The 15662-nt window shown below is 39.3% G+C and overlaps 1 protein-coding gene across 1 annotated transcript in view; it reads left to right on the top strand.

The window, feature by feature from the left end:
* The window catches only part of Man1a2 (mannosidase alpha class 1A member 2), a 127608-nt gene that overhangs the window by 35848 nt on the left and 76098 nt on the right, over nucleotides 1-15662 (top strand). The window lies entirely within an intron of this gene.

Below are 15662 nucleotides of genomic sequence, written 5' to 3' on the forward strand. Positions count from 1 at the left end.
AATTGCACTCTTCTTTTTTTCTGGTAAAGTTTGTATAAACTTGATTTTATTACTTAAAAGGTAGAATTTCCTTATGAGGCAACTTAAGTTTTGATTCTCCCTACCCTCACATTTTTTAATATGTTCAATTTATCTGGCAGATATAACATGGTTGAAAATGAAATGTGTTTTATCTTTACACAAAACAGTATATGATTCTGTGTGTTTATACAGTGATGTCCCATCAGACACGCCCAAGTATTGGTCTCATTTCATTGCTGGAAAATTGGCAGTTTTGAGTAGAGCAGCTTCAGGAGGTTGCTTTAAACACTGCTGTGAGGGGGAAATTTGGGGTCAGGTAGAAAGGTGGGCAGAATATCCAGGATTGGGCATTCTGTTTTTCATCAATATTGGGCAGTCTGTTTTTCATCTGCCTGGGGGAAATCTAGTCCCCACAAGCTTTCTGAAGAAGGCAACCTCTCTTGACCTGGGAAGAAGAGTTCAGATGTCCTGGTTGACTGTAGGCAGAATCAGAGGATAGGATTGAGCAGCAAAAATTGTAGACTCAGTCCAGAAGACTAAAAACATGTTTGGTGATCTTAGGGGGACTAAGAGTGTGAGCTGTAAACACCAAGCTTTCTAACTCTGAGTAAAAAATTCTTTGCAAGATTAAAATGGAAGTCTAGATCTAGAGCCTGACTTTGCTCCAGGGCTCAGAGAGAAAACACCAAATACTAGCCCCTCTGGTAGTCAAAGGGGAAAGCTATAATTGTAGACCAAGGGATCCATAGGTCTTAGTGACCACACTACATCACTCTTGAAGCCCTGTGCTAAGGTCATGGTCTAAAATGAAGCAGTAACTATAATACAGAGTTTCGTAAGTTCTACTTGATAACATTTAAATTACTGTTTTCCTATTCTGTCCTTTTCCTATGGAACTGTTCCCAGTCTGTTTCAGGGTGAAGGGCAGGGCAGAAAGAATCAGAGAGAATGCTGAGGGCAGTAAGTGGGGCTACAGCTGAGACTGGATCTGACTACCCACTCTCATTTATTCTATAGAAAGAACTCCTTTCCTCTCCCTTTGCTGGACATAGGGGCCTTGGGATAAAGGCCAGGCAGAAGCAAAATGAAGAAACAGCACAGCACATTCCATTTTTCATGCTTAAACCTTTTCCAACAAAAAACAAGGAAGTTGAGAAGACTGTATGTAGGAAAAGAACAGCCTGGACATGTTAACTAATCCAAGAGGAAGAGACTGTCTTTTGTCCTACATGCAAATCTGTGATAACTGTCTCTGAAGGCATGAGAGAGAAAGAAAGAATGGGAAACATAGTGGGATGTGGGGGAGGCGCCCACAACTGTGGTAGATAGAGCTTTAAGGATCCTTTGGGAGTGTGAGTGTCCATTGGGAACTGGACGAGAAATTATGGCTTATGTGTGAAGTTTCCCTGAAGGAGTGACTACTTCTTGCGATACTTGGCTGATTGATTATAGTAGCTAAGATTCTGTAGCAGAGGGCTACCTCTCTCATACTACATTTTGGGATTTTCTCCATGATTGCTTTCATCTATACTCTTATATACAACCAAGAAAAGCCCCTATGTGTTTGCAGCAGAGCTTGCTTAGCTGCATTTTCTTTTGCATTGACTGATAAGTGAAGAGGCAGTATAGACTGAGCCATAAGCCTCAGCGTGTCCGTGGTAGCTTCTAGACACAGGGAAATATATATCCATAGTGCTTTGTTTTCTTAGACTTATAAAAATCATTTTTGTGTATTTGTGTGGGGGTATGTGCACATATGCTGGTGCCCATGTAAGCCATAGAGTTGGATTTCCTAGAGCTGGAGTTACAGGCCAGCATGAGCCACCTGACGTAGGAATTGAACTGGGGTCTGTGGACGAACAATGCACTCCATCTCTGCAGCACTTTACTGCTTTTCTTATAAACCTTAAGATTTCCTATATCTCCCACCAAGTTTTATATTTCTTTTTTAGTATATTTTTAAAATAATTATTAAAACTGCCCATTTTTTAAAATACATCTTTGTAATATTTTATCTCCATAATTGATTTATCATTTGTACTGTGTTTGTGTGTTTAATGCTGTATTAGAGACTACATCCAAGGCCTGTTGTGTGAGACAGTTTACCTATGAGCTATACACCCCTTTTAGATTTATTTATTTTATGTTTTGCTTGCATGTATGTATGTGTATGAACCATGTACCTGCATGCCTGGTACCAAGGAGGTAAGAAGAAGGTATTAGAGCTTCTAGAACTGGAGTTACTCTCATTGTTAGCCATTATGTGAGTGATGGGAATGGAGCTCAGGACCTCTGCCAGAGCAATAAATACTCCTAATGGCTCAGCCCTCTTTCCAAACACATACACCAGCTCCTTTAAAAATGTTGGGACAAGTCTCACAAAGTTGCTGAGGAGACTAAAGTTTCCATCTCTTGCCTTAGCCTTTTGAGTGGTTGGACATGCAGGTGTGCGCTGTCATCTAGCCTAGCTTAAGGGCTTGGTTGGGGGCATTTTGGAAATAGCTGCTCCTTGTTCTTACACACAAGTGTTTAATTTATTCTCTTCTAGTGCCTGGCTCTAGACCTAACTGAATCGTGTGGGAGAACTTTGTAATGTTATCCTCTCAATTCTTTTCTTTCTTTTTTGTTAGATCTTTAAGTCTTATGCTAAAATCCATAATATGTTGCTACAATTTTTTTACTTTTGATGTCAACTACAGTGTAGAGCTATTCGGTGTAAAGAGAGACACTTTTTATTGATCTAAATTTTAGTGATTTTTGTTAGTCTTTATTTTTGTTTATTGATTCTGTATTTTTCCCCTTGTGTAATGAGCTTCCTAGAGCATTTTAAAAGTCAACCTGCTACTGGTGAATTCTTCTGTTTTTGTTAATCTTGGTCTTTACTTCTTCCTTATTTTTTTATTTTATTTTATGTTTTAAACTTCATTTTTATGGATCCTTTGAGAATTTTGCGTCATGCATCCCCCTCCCACTCATTTCCCAGTCCCTCTCTCTTCATCATTCACCCTTGTAGTGGCCCCATCACTAGAAAATTTTTAAAAGAAATAATAGAAATATAATTAAAATAAAAAATACAAATAAGAGTATAATTAAAAAGCAAAAACATGGCAAGCAAACAAAAAAAAGAAAAAAGAAAAGAAAAACCACTTTGCTCCCTTATCTTTCCCTCATCTCCATGACTTCTTCATTTGTCTTAGTGGCACTGGGTGGTGCTTCGTATCATGCAGTAGACTCTTGTCCAAACAACTTTACTTGAAGATGTTCACTGTGTCTTGTATTGTCAGTCAGGTTCAAGGCCTCTGACTTCTGGTATACCTTCAATGCTGGGCCCTCACCAGATCTCTCAGATATCATACTGTTGCCCCAAATCTTGGAGCTCCTGCACCGATGGTTCAGCAGGACCAGTCCCTTCATGTGCTCCAGCCCGTCATAGATGAGATAGATGTTTGGGATTGTCAGCTCAAAAAAAACCTGGATGTGTGCCTGGGTGGTAGTTGAGTAGGTCATATTAGGTGCTGGGACCACCCCCCTCAGGTGAAGGGTGGAGCTAGCTATCCCAAGTGCAGGGGACTAGTTCTCCTATGAGGGTGAGAGCAGGATAAGCTCTCTCTGAGCCAGTGAGGGTCAGGACCAGCTCAGCATAGCCATCATATTTCAACACATGGTTCAACCTATTATTCAACACATGGTTTGAATAGGTTCCTGTGGTAAGATGTCAGTGGACATCAACACAGACCCCAGCTGCTTCAGGACTACGGGCCCAGACATGGTCAGCAACAGCAGCAGCTTGGGCCAGGTTGTCATCATGGCCCTGAGTGGTAATGCAGGTCTCTCAGATAGGAATGGGTCCAGCAGTTGCATGATCCCTGGACTACAGCATGGCAGTTGCATTGTCTTCAATGGTAACAGGAACCATGGATATCAACACAGAACCAGGGTGCAGTAGGGCCAGTGACCTAGACATGGCCCCATGCCATAGCTTTGGCCTGGATGTCACTATGACCTCGTGTGGCTGTGTAAGCTACCTCATGTGTGTGGCCTTGTTAGGAGCCTGACCCTCAGGCACCAACATGACTTCGGGTGTCAGCCCAGACCCTGGGCATCAATCTGCCTTTGGTGGTAACAGGAGCCATGGACATTGCATCGACTCTGTCTGTGGTAGGGCTGTGACCCTCAGCAGTAGCTTGGGCCTGGACAACACCCTGGCCCCCATGGCAGCACCTCAGATCAACAAACCTCCTCTGCAGCACACATCCCTTAGATCCCAACATGGCCATAGGTGGCAGTCCAGAACCTGAGCATTCTTGTGGCTTTTGGTGGCAACATGGGCCACAGACATCAACACAGACTGCCCACATGCAGTAAGGCCTTGGCAGCAGCCCAGACTGAATGTACCCTGGATGGCAAGTAGGCTTCCCACCTCAGTCCCTTCGTCACCGCCTTCTCCTATTTTATCTGTGTCTTTCCACAGGATATGAGCCATTCTGCCTCTCCTATACCACACCATACACTGGCTCACCATAGTGGCACCTGACAGCCTGGAGCTACAAGGCACAGGGCTGGCCTGTAGTTTCTCCTCTCCAACCCAAAGCAAGCCACCTTGGGCAGGTTTGTGAGTGTTTACCAGGGTTTTTCTTTTAGGTCACCAACCGGCTCCCAAATCATAACACAGAGACTTATTATTAGTTTTGAATGCTAGGCCTACCTTAGGTTCATTTCTGGCTAGCTCTTTTACCTTATATTAACCTGTTTCTTGAGTGCTGGAGAGATGGCTCAGAGGTTAAGAACACTGGCTGCTCTTCCAGAGTTCCTGAGTTTAATTCCCAGCAACCACATGGTGGCTCACAACTACCCCTAATGAGATCTGGTGCCCTTCTCTGGCTTGCAGGCATATATGCAGGCAGAACACTGTATATATAATACATAAATCTTAAAAAAAAATAGAAAGAAGTTAACCTGTTTCTCTCTTTTTTTTTTTTAACTTTATTTTATGTGCATTGGTGTGAAGGTGTCAGACCCCCTGCAACTGGATCTTCAGACAGTTGTGAGCTGCCATGTGGGTGCTGGGAATTGAACCCAGGTCCTCTGGAAGAGCAGTCAGTACTCTTAACCACTGAGCCATCTCTTTATCTACCTTTTGCCTTGGGCTTATTACCTTTCTTCTGCATATTTTGCTTTCACTGTGTGTCTCTCTGGTGGCTCCCTGACTTCTGGCCCCAGTCATCTCCCTTATTCTTTCATTCTTCCTCTTTCCTTCTTTCTTTTTTAGTCTAGTTTTCTCCTATTTATTCTTTCTGCCTCTACCCCTGCCTGTCCTTTCTCTGCCTAGCTATTAACCATTCAGCTCTTTAAATAGACTAATCAGGTACCTTAGGCAGGCAGAGTGAAACAGATGCAACACTTCTTTACATAGCTAAACACACATCCTTACATTGTTAAACAAATGTAGCATTAACAAAGGTAACACACTTTTACACATTTAAAGTAGTATTCTGCAGCATAAACAAATATAACACATCTTTACCTGGTTAAAATAATATTCCACATTTCCTTCCTTTGTCTAAATAAAAAAGAAGGGTTTTACCTTTAGCATAGTAAAGCTATATACAACAAGAACAATTATCAAGTAAGGATTATAGTCATAATATTCAGTCCATTTATATTTGACAAATTCAGAGAAAATACTCCATTATTTATTGTATTTTGGTGAGTCCAAAGTTTTGTACCTAATTTACCTTCTATCACAACTAAGGAGCATTATAACTGTCTAGTTTTGAACTCCAAAGACCTGGGAAGGATATAATATTATCTGAGTAAACAGAAAGTGAAGTGCAAGCCACTTCCAAACTTATAGAAATGACAAACATTTGGCTGCCTGGACAGTCACCCAAAGTTCCTCTGCAACGTTAGGGGGTCCATCTTTGACCTACAGGCCTAGTTTCTGTGAAGCAAGAATTTTGAAGGACTATCTTTCCTTAACTTGGCAAAAATCGACAGTCTTTTTCCTTTGTATCCTACTTGTCCAGTTTGTACAGCATATTGTCCACAGTTGAGACAAGGGCAGTTTTTTTTTTCCCCAAATGGCTAGCTTTGCCATAATGTAAGCAAAATCCTTATGGAGTTTCTTCGATATTCACTATCTTCTCTGAAGTAAGTTGGTGTTGCCAGGCGCAGATGTGTCTCACTGTCTTGAAAAGCTTTAGGCTATTAAACATCTTAAATGTCATATTCTGTAGGTCTTTGAAATGTTTGAAGACTATCTAAATATATGTTTAATCTTGAAAATATACCTAATAAGACTACAGGTTTGATTATTATAGATAACTAAGTTCTAACCTGCATTTCTTAGTTATACATTACATTTTTAAATAAGCTGCCTAAGCACAATATCTTAAGCAAGAGCAGAAGCATACATTCAGCATAACAAAAGTAACTTTAGATTTGTATCACTATACCAGAATTCATACTAATGTAAAATATTTGAGGTCAGTAGTTGGCTTTTTATCTTATATTCCTATATTCTCTTAAACAATGGCAAACATCCATAACCCACCAAATGACCAAAAACCACTCACTCCACCTCTTGGGAATGTGGATGCTGTGTTCTCTAGACTGCTTCCTGATGTTTAAGGCATTTTCAGGGACCCTGAGAAAATTGAAACAATGGTCAAGTCCTGGGAAAATCAGTTATAACATTTGCTGTCTAATCTTTATGCAATGGGAAAGTGCAAGGCTTCTCTGCAGTCCTAGCTAGAATAGTCTGTGAGGCTGGACCATCTCATTCAGCAGCCTTGAAGCTGTTCTGGATGCAGAACTCTGAGGAAACTGCAACCGAGGCACTCTGAGAGACTGGATCACCTGGGCCACATATTTTCATTGTACCTGGTCCCTTTGCTCAGAGACTTTCAAAGGTAACATACATGTCTGCATTAATAGAAGTATGGACTGTGCCTTGTTTACAAGCCAGCCAAAGATCTTTTTGTTTTATGTTTGAGCTGTTCCCTTGTCTTGTAGTTATTTCAGGTTTATTTCTTTATGTTTGTAGCCAAGATTTTCAGGGGGTCTTCCCCAATAAAATCTGATCACTGTTAACCTTGAATGAGTCCACAGTCTTTCAAAAGCATAACCTCATCCCCAAAGCAATACATTTTTTGACTTCCATATTAAAGTTAAGACATTCTTAAATTATCTATGCCGGTTTAATTCAGCAGTTCCTGTTATAGTACCATTTCTCTCAGCAGCTGTTGTTAGCTCATCAGCAATCAGAAAAATTCAAAGACAACACTATAACATACAGGATCCAGACACCCTGTGTATTTCCCATCTCTACATAGTTTATTCTTTTTTAAATTATTTTACTTCTCTTTTTAAAGGCTTTATAATTTTTTAAACTATTTTTTTCTATGATTGTTTATATTCATTTTCTTTTTCTTAAGCCTACATACTTTTTTAAAAAAATTATTTATTTATTATGTCTACAATATTCTGACTGTGTGTATGCCTGAAGGCCAGAAGATGGCACAAGACCTCATTATAGATGGTTGTGAACCACCATGTGGTTGCTGGGAATTGAACTCAGGACCTTTGGAAGAGCAGGCAATGCTCTTAACCATTGAGCCATCTCTCCAGCCCTGCCTACACACATTTTTAAACACATTGTAACCTGTTTAGAGGTTTATTCCTTCTGAACCTGCTTTACAGTGTATCTCTAGCCTTTTTTTTTTTTTTTGGTCTATTTGAGCAAAATAAACTGTTAAACTACTGCTGGGTTCTTAGTGGTGGCTTTGGTGACTGGCTCCACCCACTTTGCAGGTCTGTAAGAGCTAAGCTTAAAGCTCACAGGCCTAGTGGGACCAGAGCTGCATTCAACCCTCCAGCTATGGAATGCTGGTACTGCAGGTCTCCCTACCCAGCACACTGTTTCTACTTAAAGTACTGGCTTTTTTTCTCTCCTTCTCTCCCCCTTTTCCCTCTCTGCTTTCTCGGGCCCTATTTTGGGTGTCAGAATATACCAGACTTTTTCTTCTGGGCCCCAACCAGTCCAGAAGAAAATCATGACACAGACTTACTGTTAATTTTGAATGCTTGGCTTAGCTTAGGCTTGTTTCTGGCTTGCTCCTTTACCGTAAATTTTCCCATTTCTCTTTTGCCTTGGGCTTTATTACCTTTTTTACTTCTGTATATCTTACTTTCACTGCTTCTCTGTCTGACTGGCAGCTCCCTGGCTTCTGGCCCTGGGCATCTAACTCGTTCCCTGCCCCCTTTCTAGATTTCTCCTATTTATTCTCTCTGCCTCTAGCCCTGCCTATCCTTTCTCTGCCTGACTATTAGCTGTTCAGCTCTTTATTTAGACCAATCAGGTGCCTTAGGCAGGTAAGGTGAAACAGATGCAACATATCTTTTCGTCATTAAACACACATACTTGCAACATAAACAAAAGTAACACACCCTTACACAGTTAAAGTATTCTTAAGCATAAACAAATGTAATACATATTTGCCTAGTTAAAATAATATTTTACAAGTGTCCTTCCCTCCGTATTTTTAGTAGATTCTCTTTGGGCATAGAATTTAGGTTTATGCAGTTCTCTTTAGCACAGTACTTCTCAACCTATGGGTGGTGACCCCTTTGGGGGCTGAATGACCCTTTCACAGGTGTTGCATATCCAGTAATTATGTTACAATTAATAACATTAGCAAAATTACAGTTATGAAGTAGCCGTGAAATAGTTTATGGTTGAGGGTCACCACAACATGAAGAACTATATTAAAGGGCTGCAGCAAGTGTTAGGGAGGTTTAGAACCACTGCATTAGTACTTTGAGGATAGCACTGAATCATCTTATGAAGGCTGGATTATGATGAGAAAGCTACTTTAGTCTTTATCTTCCTGTATATAGTGTTTTTCTCTTTAGCTACCATTAGGATTTTTTTATTAATGTTTCATTTTGTATGAAGAATTTTAATTGCTTTACTTCTCTTGGGGGTAGTGTAGGATTTCTTTATCTTGCTTGATGCTTTCTGAATCTCAGATGTATCTTTAACCACTTTGAAAACTTCTTAATTACTATTTTATTCTGCCTTTGCTTCTTTCTCCCTGGTATTTCATTCCCACACATATTATACTATCTAGTGTTGGTTCTCTTGTACTAATTGTTCTTTTTTATCCCACCTAAAAGTAAGATTTTTTTCAAGAATAGTTTAAAGAATACTTTAATGCAAAGATGAGGGGGAAGTACAAAGATTTCTCATATATCCCCTGACCCTCGCCTTCTCCCTTACTGCTGTCTTCCATGGTGGTTTATTTGTTACAGTTGGTGAGTTTTTATTGTCAGATAGTCATATAATAAGCAGTTTACAGTGTGACTCAAACTGTGTGGTACATTCTGTGAGTTTGGAAAAATGAATAATGACACTTACTCCCCATTACAATGTTATGTATAGCGATTTCCCTGATATTCTGATGTTCTAGTAAAATGTTTTGTTTTGTTTTGTTTCTGAGACAGAGTTTCTCTATGGCTTTGGAGCCTGCCCTGGAACTAGCTCTTGTAGACCAGGCTGGCCTCGAATTCACAGAGATCCACCTGCCTCTACCTCCCTAGTGCTGGGATTAAAGGCGTGCACCACTAGTTATAATCTTATGTATAGCGATGCCTCTGCTGTTCTAGCTGATTTCTGTTGCTGTGATGAAGAACGTGATGACTAAGAGTGACTCGAGGAGGAAAGAGCTTGTTTTAGTTTACAGGTTTGGGGCACCTAAGGGGAGCCAGGGCAGAAACTCGAAGCCAGACTGAAGCAGAAGTTCATGGAGGAACACTCCTTACTGACTTGCTCTTCATGGCTTGCTTAGCCTGCTTTCTTCTGTCACCTACTAACACTTACCTAGGGATGACACCATCCATAGAGGCTGGTTCCTTCCTCATCAATTGGCAACCAGGAAAATGCCCTACAGACTTGTCTACAGGATAACCTGATAGAGGTATCAGTGTGAGGAAGAACATAGGACTGTACTGTTTGAAGACTTTGAGTTCAGATCCCCCCCCCCAGTTATTATTATTATTTATCTGGAAGTAATATTTTCTGTGTGTTTGACCTGATTGGTTTAGTTTTTAGTTTTCATCTCAGTAGCAATGAGAGCCAGAATTAATTTGAGACAACATATGAAAAGGAAGCTTCAGCCTTGACTCTTCTGTAGTAGGCTCTCAGCAGAAGAGTTGAAGCAAAGAGAGGGTTCCCTTTAGTTAATGCTTGTAAAAATTTCAGTCCATCTCAGCAGGAAGGACATGGCAGACTAGAGAAGGAAGCACTGGAAAGGAGTGTAGGACTGGGCCAGGGCAAAGTAGGGCAGCCAAGTACATGTGCCCTGTGACCGACTTCCTCCATCCAGGCCTGACTTTGTGCCCTTCACCACTAGTGTGTCAGCATATGAAGGCCCTTCATCAGATCAGGCTATCACTATGTAGTTGTCTCTGGAAGCACTTCACAGGTGGCACAGGGCGTGTGTGTGTTTCATTTTCTCAGTGTACCTGAATACAATCAGCTTGGTGACGCTGACTAGCAATTTGTGAGGGTAGTGAAGATTTTTGCTTAAAGTAAATAACAAATGAATTGTTAAGAAACTGTCCACTCAGGGGTGGACATACTTTTCTTTCCCGACTTTTTCCTTCAGTAGAATTGTGTTAGTGTATTTGTAATCATTTGATTTTGAAGGTATGACCATACCTTTTTTGTGACTCAAGCGGTGAATCTGAGATGTGCTAAAAACAAATGCATTTTAGAAAAATAGTTTGAATTTGGTATTACCTGATTCTGGATAAATAGGAAGTAGGCTCCTTTCATCCAAAGCAGAATTGACGATAATTTATAATGTAGCAAGGTGCTTTTGTTGTGTTAGAAGTGTAGCTAGAATAAGGAATGTTTTACTGTGGGAAGACATATGAAGATTACGTGTTGTCCTAACAGTGTTGCTTTTTCCTGCTGATTTGTTGCTATCATAAATGTGAAGCATTTTCTTCTCAGAAAAATGCTATTTCTATTAAATATTCACACGTTAAAAACTTTTGATGATTTATATTATGTTTATTTGATACAGATATATGGCTTTTCTTTAACAAGGTGGTCTCTCCATTTATTCATGATACCAAAGTACCTTCCTAGCTAAGAAAGCATATTTTATATGGGCAATGGTATCTGTCAGATAAAATAGAGAAATTGTTAGATGGAGTTTAATACATACTCACAGATAATAAAAACAAAAGAAATAACAGCAATAAAATCTGTCTTTACCAAAATATAGATATACTAGGTCAATTCTCAGGGTTATTTTCTAGGACAAATGAATAGCTTTTAAACCTATAGCACTGTTAAGTAAAGTCATAAATAAAGAAAAAGAAATGTAAGCATTAATGGTTTCTGGTTTAAATATCAAGTTATTTTGGAAAAAGTGATCTTGCTCCAAAAATTGCTACAATTTCTATTGAAAATTTGATGTTGTTGTTGCCTACACACGTCATGGTGATTGGGCAGAATATTCTACTAAGCTTTGCCGACTGTCCTAGCTCACCTTTGTTGCTGTGGTAGACACCACAGCCAAATGCACCTTGAGGAGGAGAGGTTTATTTTACTTCATGCTCATCAAGAGGGGAAGTCAGAGCAGGAACTCGACAGGATCTGAAGCAGAGTCTGTGGAGGAGCACTGACTTGGTCCTTCTAGGTTACTCAGCTACCTTCCTTATATGTTCCAGGCCCCCTTGCCCAGGGGTGACATTGCCCTGCATGGGCGAGAACCTCCCACGCCAATCATTAATTAAGAAAATGTCCCACAGACTATTTTCTGAGGTTTCTTCTTTATAGAAGATCTTAACTTTCATTAAGTTGACCCCCCCTCAAAGTAGTACACTGATATAATATCTTTAAATATATTCTTTATTATTTTCCTTTTCATTGTGTTAGGTCATTATGCGTCTGTACACAGTCATGTATGCTTGGAAGTTTAGTGGTAATACCAGTGTATAGTTGATTATCTTCCTGCTTACAGATTCGATGACTGAGAATATAGTTTGTAGCTGTTTGTAGCGGGGAGAAATTTACAGGTAAAATTTATCAGAGGAGAGTGCTTTAGAGGAAAAGTTCCAGATGCTATACTTGATTGACTGATTCCTAAAAGTAGGCATGTGTGGAACACACATCAAACTTCCTAGATGTTGCTCTTGATCCCAAACATGCCTGCTCCAGCTCCTATCTGCTATAAGGAAAGACGGTTGGACTTTGAGTTTAGTTACATGCTTCAAAAAACGTTCCTCAGAGGATAGAATTGTATTGAAAGTCTCAATGTAGTTTACAGTGACCAGGCTTCAGTTCAAATCACTAATGTCTGAGGAAACAAGGGAAAATGTATGTCATCTGTCCCTCCTCTTCTCCCCTCCCCTCCCCTCCCCTCCTTTCCCCTCCCTTCCCCTCCCCTCCCCTCTTTCTGTCTCTGTCTCTGTCTCTGTCTCTGTCTCTCTCAGTTTTATAATATATGCTCAGTGACATCAAAAAATATTCTCGAAGTTATTGTATAGATGAAAATCTTAGTAAAAATTAGGTCAGATAAAGAACAACATTGAAAAGTCTGGAAATGAAGTATATGGTAACTAATTTTTTTTTTTTGCTGTTTACATCTGTCATTGAAAATAACATCACTAGACTTGAAGATAGAGCAAATTAAATTATTTAGCATAAAGAAAGATAATAAAATTGGAAAGGAGAAAAAAAGGCAAGTGCTAATGTTAAAAGGTCTGATATACATGTACTTTGGATGGTGGTTGTTAAAAAACAATAGCCATATTGTTCTGTTTTGGTGACAGACCTGAAATTGAAAACATGTTTTCTTCATGTGTATCTTAGTTAGGGTTTATGTTGCTGTGATACAACAAAAGGATTTATTTCAGCTTACAGTTAGTTGTCTATCAGGAAGGGAGATCAGGGCAGAATCCCAGAAGCAGAAACTGAAGGAGAGGCCATAGAGAAACGGTGCTTCCTTACTGGTTTGCTCTCTATGTCTTGCTCAGCTACCCTCTTATACATCATAGGACTACCCACAGTAGGCTGGGCCCTCCCACCTTAGTCATTAATCAAGGAACCCACAAGTCTTGCTTATAGGCTAATCTGATGGAGACATTTTCTCAAGGTTCCCACTTCCCAAATGACCCTGACTGTGTCAAGTTGACAGAAACCCTAACTAGGGCATCATGACTAAGTACACTTAGTCATCTAGCTAGACACCAGAGATAGAAAGAAAAGTTTGGAAGCACTGAGGGAAAAATGACACGATGGAAAACTATAAATAATTGAAACCGTGAGATTATTTTTCATCTAATACTTTAAAATGATGTATTTACTTCAAACAAACAATAAACCAACCCAGAATATTTTATTGCAGTATTTAACTGTAATGTATATCAGCTATAAAATAAGATAGAGTGATTGAGAAAATGACCTACATAATTGGAAGCTTTTACGTTTTATAGGAACTTGTACAATATAACTGATAGTCTGAAAAGTTAAGGATTTTACCCTAAGAAAATTTAAAAATAATCAAGACATATGTGCCTATAAATGATTTCCAGGAAAAGAAGTCATTTAAATAAAAAAAATAAAAAAAGGCAAATAGGAAGACCTAGAGGGACCCCTTGAAAGTCTGGAGGTGGTAAACAGAAAACAAAAAGAGTAGGGTGTATAGCTCAGCTGTAGAGCATGTGCTTGGCATGTTTGACATCCTGGGTTGCATGTTCATCATCAGGGATGAAAGCAGGAGCTCACTGTTCACTGCTTGTAAGACATAATTTGTACAGAGAGCTTGATCATAAATGGATGGGAGAAGGTATAGGATACAAATAGTAAACCTAAAATGCACGCTTAATTAAGAAAGTAGACTTCACAATAAAAATTTGCACGAGATGAAGGATGCTCCATGACAAAGGATACTACATTAGGAAATGTAACAATCCCAACATTAAAGCAATAACTTACTCTATTTTGGGCACCTCATAACAAAGCTTCAAATGTACAGAACAAAAGTGAGTAGAATTCATTTTTCTTTTGAATTATTAAAGTAAAAAGGCAATTCCAAAAGAACTGTTGGATCCTTCAATGTTTTTTGCAAAATTGATAGGACAGAGAGACAGAAAATTAGTAATGATGTCCAAGTCCTTAGCGACAGTTACAACTCTGTTAAGTGAATTGATGTTTATAGAACACTCAGCAACTACAGAATACATAGTCTTTTCTAGTACACAGGATATTTATATCCTGGACAACAAAGCAAGTTTTAATCAAATTATAAAAAAAGTGAAAAGAGCTCTTGGTACATGGTGGCTCACTATAATATAATCCCAGTGCTTCTGGAGACTGAGCTACAGAGTTCAACCTCTTGAACTAATAACACATCAAGTAAAGAATAGCAAGGGAAATTGAAAGCTTTATAAAGTTGGCTCTTGGAAAGTATCTATCTATCTATCTATCTATCTATCTATCTATCTATCTATCTATCTATCTATCTATCTATCTATCTATATGAAGGAAGTAATAGAAGATGGCTTACCAAATCTGGAATGAATGCTATTTCCATGGTTAAGCTATCATCCCGGACATCATAGACATTGTTGGGAGTACAAAGGTCCTTGGGCTCAAGGGGAGTGCAGGATTATTAAGCATTCAGGATTGTCTATTCAGTGACAAGAAGTATAAAGTATAACCTGTTGTTCACCAAGAAAGTTGGGAATAGGGGTGGTCAATAACCTGGTGCTCTGTACTATCTGTAAGGCCAGGCCACAAGCAGGGTAAGAAATAACTAATAGTCTAAGTGACCTTTGCATTATCTGTATAACCAGGGGCTCTCCCAAGCTCCCACAACCAGAACCATAGATGGCTAATAGTGCAAATGACCAGATTCTCCCCAGGGCCTTAAGATAATACATGTAGCCTATCTCTAGAACCCATCTTCTTCTAAGAAGGTGCATGTACTTTGAGAAATATGCCTTCTTGTGCAGAGGGGATTGTATTACACTAGGAAACTTTTTTCCAAATTGTACTGTACTTAAATATGCTTGCAATAAACTGCCTGTTGTCAAACTCTAGAAGTGTGAACCAACTCCAGATAACTAAGCCATGTTGAACTGGAATTCCTTCTAGTCTCAGGCGATCATTATTCTGCTGCCCTAGTGTTTACAGAGACCCCCCACAAGACATTAAAAACATAATAGTAGAATGTGCCAAATATTGTTTTGTAAACAAAGATTTTAGGTAAAATGGAAAAGTTCTCTGAAAAAGGTCTATTAAAATTGATTCATGAAAAAGCAAAAACCATGAATAACCTTGTATATAATATTAACATTAATTCCAAGATAAATTGTTTTATTGATTAGTCTTACCAGATATGGACGGCAAGAAAATTCAGTCTAATACAGTTCTTTTTAAATGAATAGTTTAGAAGTCATTTATTTACTAACTTTCTATTTTTCTGCCATAGGCTGTAAATGGTGGGGAGTGGTGCTAGCCCCTAGGGTCCTTTCAGCCCCTCATGGAAGTGTTTGTCCAGGTGGAGGTGGAGTATATTCTTACGCAGTGTTTCTCTCTTGGGCTTTCTACTTTTCCTCCTCCT

This window comes from Myodes glareolus, chromosome 17 (assembly GCF_982192425.1).
Source record: "Myodes glareolus chromosome 17, mMyoGla1.1, whole genome shotgun sequence".
Lineage (NCBI taxonomy): Eukaryota > Metazoa > Chordata > Mammalia > Rodentia > Cricetidae > Myodes > Myodes glareolus.